Here is a 6,864-nt window from a genome sequence, read left to right on the forward strand (position 1 = left end):
AAAATAAAAAATAAAAAATAAAAAATAAAAAATAAAAAATAAAAAATAAAAAATAAAAAAGGAACTTTAGACAGGATCCTGATCGCAAGACACCTCAAGCCAGAATGACTACAGTTTGAAGGAAAGGGGAATGTTCAGGAGGTGCTTAGATATTATAGCTGGCCCTTAGAATAGCACACCCGCAAAAAATAGTCTTATGGATAAGAAGAAAAAGGGAACAGAAAGGAACATGACCATTAACCTGCATTTCAGTGCTAGGGTTATTATCCACATCTTACACGGCTTGGATCTGACAATCCAGAAAATAGCTTCCCTGTAGTAAAGTTGTCCTCTTGCTCCAAAAAGCGCAGCGGGACGTTAGCAGGTCTAGGGAAGCAATGCAACGATCAATGGTCTAAACCGCCTGTCCTAAAAAATACATGTTTTCTATAAAGGCTGTGCACATCAGTGCTGCATCCAAAGAGGTTTCTGCTTCCAACAGCCAATTCCCATCTTTAAATCAGTTAAGACTGAAGTCTTGATAAAAATTTTGTGAATGCCAGAGAAGTTCCCCCATGGTTACACCTCCCAGAGTTTGATCCCCTCATGTGCTCTTCCAAATCTGCCTGTCAGCCCTGAGGATGCCACGCTAATCTTCTCTCTATCATTCCAGTTTTAGTCTATGTACTACCAAAGAAAAAAAAGGCCTTCCTTAATCCTAGCACCTGTGGTTTTAATCACCACAGGAAATACAGTTTCCACTTAAGTCAGTAAGACTTAAATATCAGCAGAGGAAAATGATCCTATTCAGTAACTAAAAATAAAAATAATTAAAAAAAAAAAAGGGAGAAATATAAGCACAGTGGTTTATATACCAGAGGGTCTTGACATCTAGTTATAGCAAGCATGACAAAGTAAGGACAGTAGAGTAAAAGTCATCCTTTTAATCTCAATGTTTGAACTCCTGACTTGCATCTCTCTCTCAGTATTACAGCTGTTGCCTTCTATTTCTGAACTGCTCAGTGATGATTTGGGTTATACCTCATGGAGTAACATACAAATGATATTTATAAATATTGTATTCCTAACACAGCATCTACAGGAGTTTATTCAACAAATTAAAATTATGTAACTCGAGTTAGAATACGCACCCAGATTGCACTGCAGAAGATTTAAGAAGATTACATACAGAGCAAGATGAATTGGCAGCAACTTCAAAAATGGGCCAGCCAGTAATGCAGTATTTTAAGTCATATTCTGCAGCTACAAAAAACAAACAGCCTTGGGTCTGAAGTCCTGTCTTCTTCACAGGCTGCTGGTACAGTCTGCACAGAAGAAAAGCTCTAATAAGCTAATACAGCTTCACTTCATAAATGTTTTTCCTAATGGCTTTTAAGGAACACATGTCCAAGATAGTCCTAGCGAGATTAGATAAAGCAATGCACTGCTTTATATTACCTCAGGAAAAAAAAAGAACACACTCATGCAATATTATGGTTTTGTGCTGCACTCACAAAACTAGCTCCGGAGAAGGTCTTCGTATAGCCACTCCTCCTCCCAGCCTTACACATTTTTAAACTCGTTTTCTAAGTCTGGCTCCTGAAATCAATGAAAGCCGTATTCTTGAGTGGCTGATCGAACTACACCCTTCCAGCGAGATGGTTTCAGCTTGGTGACTCAATCTAGCAACAGAGAGTGCCATTTCAGTTCAGCTGGGATTCATCTCCCTATAGCAGAATTATATGTAAAGCCCACGTATTTATATTATCCCGAAGGCTACTCTGTACAAAAGGTACTGAATTGGCATCCTTACCTTGTCCATGCAGAATCAAAACACTGCTCAGCACATGACTGGGAATATAAGGAAAAATTTTACGCTTATTCATAATTGAATGCTTTTTGGTTCTGTGATAGTGATAATTTTGAGCCAGATCTAGATTATTTTAGAGCCGGATCTAGAACAGGCCATTGGCTTGGGTCTGGGCTGCACTTGGGAAGCTGAGGAGCAGCACCACCTGGACCACCTGGACAAAGATCTTTAAAAGCATAACGAAGATCAAAAGAATTGCTGTGTTTTTCCACAAATTTGAGGCCTGTATTTTCTAGAAAAGATAAAGGTATTCTGCAAACAAAATTTAGGAACAACAGATACCAAGAATGGGAGAACTATCTCCATTAAACATATCAAAGCCCAATCTCTACTTTGGACATTAACTCCTAAATTTCTCCATCGCAGATATAGACTGACAGTTGAAATGCCTACTCTCACAAATTTAAGTGTCATTTGAACATCCACCTCATCAACAGGCAAGTCAGAGCTTAGAAAAGCCTACACGTTGGCTGACAATGCAGATGTCAGACCCAGTACCATCGCACATAAAGGACCTGAGTCCCTAGACCCATCACTCCAGTCTCTTAATAAATTAAGAGAAATTAATTTGTCACAAGGCAGATGGTCCAGCATATGCTACAACAGTAACTGAAGTGAATGAGAATCGAAGACAAGTCTGTCTCTGCTAAGCATAATATTGACGTCACAGAAAGACACACAAGTAATTCATTTCCCTTCTTACTTGAACTGTCTTTACAAAAAATATATTTCACTGCCACTCTAATTCTGGGCAATGACACCAAAACTTGAAATAAAAGAATGCTCCAGCAGTTGAAAAAAAAGGGAAAAAAATAACTAACATAGCAGATGGAGAGAACAGCAATGGCAATCCTGATCTGACCTGCTGATTGCACTTGTACAACATCAGAAAGGCGTTCAACATCTTGCAAGGCCTGACTGGTCCCTTTGCTAACACAGCCTGCAAGAATGAATGTCACTGTATCATCCCCCTCAAGCTGGATTTGCTTGATCAATGTTCTAACTGGAAGTATATTTATACTTAGGTCTAACACATTGTTTTGGCAAAATAACGAGACCTTACATTGAGGATCGTGCCTGAAGATTCTGAAAAGTCTTTCATAGTCTTTTTCTGTTACCATGAAGTGACATCCACTTGAGAATTTTATGAAATCTTAACAAAAAAGATATTTTTTTCATAATCACATAACAGGATTTCAGCAGCTACTGTCAGGTATTTCGCTCGCCTAAAAACCAACAGTATACAGAACCACACTACTGTTACCAACATGTAGCTGTGCAACATCCTTTACTTATGAACCTTAAGCTCTTCTGAAACTCATTGGGATTATAAATGAGGAAGCAGACCTACACAATGGTGGAAAGGCTAACAGTGCGGTTTTGATCGCCCTTCATCTCTAAGGAGCACTGCAAGGCGGCGACTGTATGGATGGGCAGATATGTCAAAGTCTCAGTTACAAAGAGCCATGAGCTCAGGTGCTCAGCCCTCTAGCAACAGTTTTCATTCAGCTGCCTGACTTCAGGCACCCTTCCTGAAATGGGTCCACACCAATAGTTGTCCCTGGACGTAGGATACCCTGCGTATAAGGCTGCTTCAAAAGCATACTCTTAGAAATCTATGCCAGTGGCAGAGCTGGGAATGAAGCCCAGGACTGCTGATACCTGTACTTCTACCTGCAACTTCTTACTCTTCTAATACATCACTGCCCACAAACTTCGCGATTTATGGGTCACTTGAAAAACAAAGAAAATCCTCTTTAGATAAACCGTACATAACCTGAAAGTCAATGCAGTAAATATTCAAGATAATCAAAACCAAACATCCACATAACCAAGAAAGCTTTTCTCTACCATTTTGCTTGGATGAACAAACACTTGTATGTATTTCCATTCTGAACAAGAATGGGCATCTCCTTCTTAATTGGGATAGAAAAACAAAGTTAAAAGCAACAAAGTGATTCAATAGCCAAGGGCCCTCAGTCATAATCTCCAAGATTATATTCATAATGCAGTTTATAAAGGGCTCACAAATGGCTAGTGGTATCTTCAAGTACTTCAATATTCAAACAGGTTTCAAAACTATTGCAAACAACCCTCTGTTACCTTCTACTTGTGATCATACATGCCTATAATAGACATTACTTAAAGATCTGATTAGTACATAACATCAGTACATTGCATATTTAACCATTTCTAAACTATGTGTTAAGTTTCTGATAAGAAGTGTAACCAGTGTATCTTTACAGTGAACTATTTCTATTAATTATTTAGGTACTTCTGAGAACACTTAAGAAACAAGTGTCTGTAAGAAATCCTAGTGGTATCAAACCTCAGTGCAAGTCTGATCCTGGTTAGCAGTTCACAATTAACACCACATATACTGAAAACAGAATTAAGAACCACTAAGAAAATGTTGAAAAATAATGCTCAAAAAGTTCACGCACTGGCATGAGAGAATGGGCTATTGAAACGATAGGGGCACTGTGAAGAAATAATGCTTTTCATCAGTATTCCTAAAATCACCTTCCAAAGTGCCTCTTCGAAGCCATTTTGTGCTCATGAGGTCATATCTGAAGGCTTGACCAAAGTGTCCTAATTCATTTTACAATTTGATATCCAACAGATGAAACACATGGATTTAAACAGAAGGAAATTATTTCAGAGGATGAAGCATTACACAAATACAAGCATCTTTGGTGTTGAAGCTATTCAGTTTGACTGGAGTTCTATTTCAACGTGTCCCTTAAGACAGAAAAGCAATTAAAAAGATGCATTTGAAAACAAAATGCTTTGTCTAAGAAATATCAGCCATCCCTATCAGTCTGAAAAAGAGTGACTAAGGAAAAGCCCTTATCTGCTAGATCATCTACAGAGGTGAAACCTTTGAGGTTTACATACTGACAATAGGTTAAAAACCACTGCTTTAGAATAGCAGTAAATGAGATCGACAGTCTTCCACCATCTGTTAACCAAGAACTTGTCCAGTCTCCAGCGTCTGCCACTGAGGTCCTAGAGTCTAAGTTTAACATCTTATTTAGCACTAGGACCCTATCTATTTAACAAGATCCTAAGAGTCTTCACTACTTCAAGCCTTCTCCTGGCCCTCCTACTCCTTACCTCAGCAAGTCTTGAAGAAATCATTGAGCAATTTGCAGGGGCTGGAAGTGAACAACATTGATGACTGCTCTGTGTGGATATTAACTATGCCAGGACTCATTTCATAAGAATGAGAAGTTTGTCATTTTAAGTTGTGCAGAGTGTTGTGTGCCAGATGACTTCTGCCTTCCTCCCTGGAGACAGCTCCCGAGCCAGCTCTGAACAGATGCGACTTTACAGACCACCTTCTTCTGGAAGCATCAGATAGTCAAAACACTTTTATGGCCTCCAAGCAATTAATTTCTCTCTTTAAAACAAAACACACACACAAAAAAAGCCCTATCTCCACTAGGAAGCAGCAGGGGCCCCAGGCAGCAGCTTCCAGCTCTTTTTGTTCTACTCAACTTGTGAACTCAGGAGAACCTGCCTCACAGCTGCAGAAGTGGGAGCTCTTCCCTCCGTGTTTTAGCCGGGAAGAAAGATGCTGTGGTGCAGTAGCACTGGGCACAACAAGGATATTCCACCACCACTCCCAAAGTGTTTCCCTAACAGCAGGCTGAAGAAAAGCAGGGAGAAGATGGTCTTTTTTTTTTTTTTTCCTCCATAGGCCAACTCATGCTTTCCTTGCTGAAAAAAGTTGGCAGAATTAATGTGAAGAGAAATTAGACCAGAGGATGAGAGACATGGGAAGAGCTGACCCTGTGCCTTCTCTTATTAAACAAAACTTTGTTGCTTTGCATGCAATCCATAGAATATTAAACTCTACATACTCTGGAGTTGGCTTGAAGCCTAACAAAACTGGAACCATCCCATCCGTATTGGCTTTATATAGATAGGTACAGAAATATACAAAGTTGAGATGATTCATGCTCTCTGGAATGAAGGGCAACGGCACAGCTTTGCTTAAGCCGAGATATTCCTGGGAGCAGGCAAAACAGACCAAGCACTCTGATGGCTGGGAAAAGCCGCCAAAGGTTGTTCTTGGTAGCTATTGAAAAGGAAGAACATTACTGAAAAAGTGGGTAGGGAGGCGGGTAGGGCAGCTGATCCCACAGCTGAGAGAGGAGACTGGAAGGTGTCTAGGCCAAACAGGCTTTAGCTCTTCTGAATCGCTAGTCAATTAAAACAAAACTTGAAATAAATCAGCCACCAAATGCCTAAAATTAAAATATACCGCTCCCACTTGCTGTAAGAGTCTTGAGCTTATTTCTCTTTTGGAGGTAGCTACCAATTTACGTTATTCTAGGAGTTTCTCTGCATGTGGCACAACCAAAGGACAAGGCAATGGCAAGGTACAGTATCAAAACTAAAAAACTACCCAACATACATTAAAATCTGAGTATCATGCTTCTTAAAAGGCAAGAAATGCTCTCCACCTATAGGCAAAAATTACTGCTATGTGCTCTAAATGAAATAGAAACTCAAGATATTTTTAGCAATATTGATACAATCCACAGTTTTCTTAAATACACAAGTGACACTTCAGTGCTTTAATCAAAACATTACTTCAAAAATGCACAAATAAAACTCAAACATCCAAGTATTGTAGAAGTATTCTGAAAGTATTTTGAATTTTTTCATAATCACCTCAGGATGTCATAGTTCCTAAGAAAAACTGGATTATTTTCCAAAAGTTTGATCTCAGACAAAGACTGGTGATATCAAACTAGAGAACAACTGTAGATTTAAGAGTGCTGATATAATTTTTCCACACAAAGTAACTGAACTCTGCAGAAAGAAAGCAGTGTCAGATCAGATTATTATGCTGCTTCATAGACTTAAAACTCATTGTAGTATATTTTTGTATTGCACTAACGAGATGCCAGCTCTCACTGAACAGACGTCTAACCTTCAGAAGCCGCGATAACCATATGTCAAACTCCTGTGGTTTTGCCACTTGATATTTTGGGTGTATGCCT

Source organism: Nipponia nippon, unplaced genomic scaffold, assembly GCF_047370975.1.
Source record: "Nipponia nippon isolate SJK-2023a ecotype South Korea unplaced genomic scaffold, ASM4737097v1 scaffold_4, whole genome shotgun sequence".
Taxonomy (NCBI): domain Eukaryota; kingdom Metazoa; phylum Chordata; class Aves; order Pelecaniformes; family Threskiornithidae; genus Nipponia; species Nipponia nippon.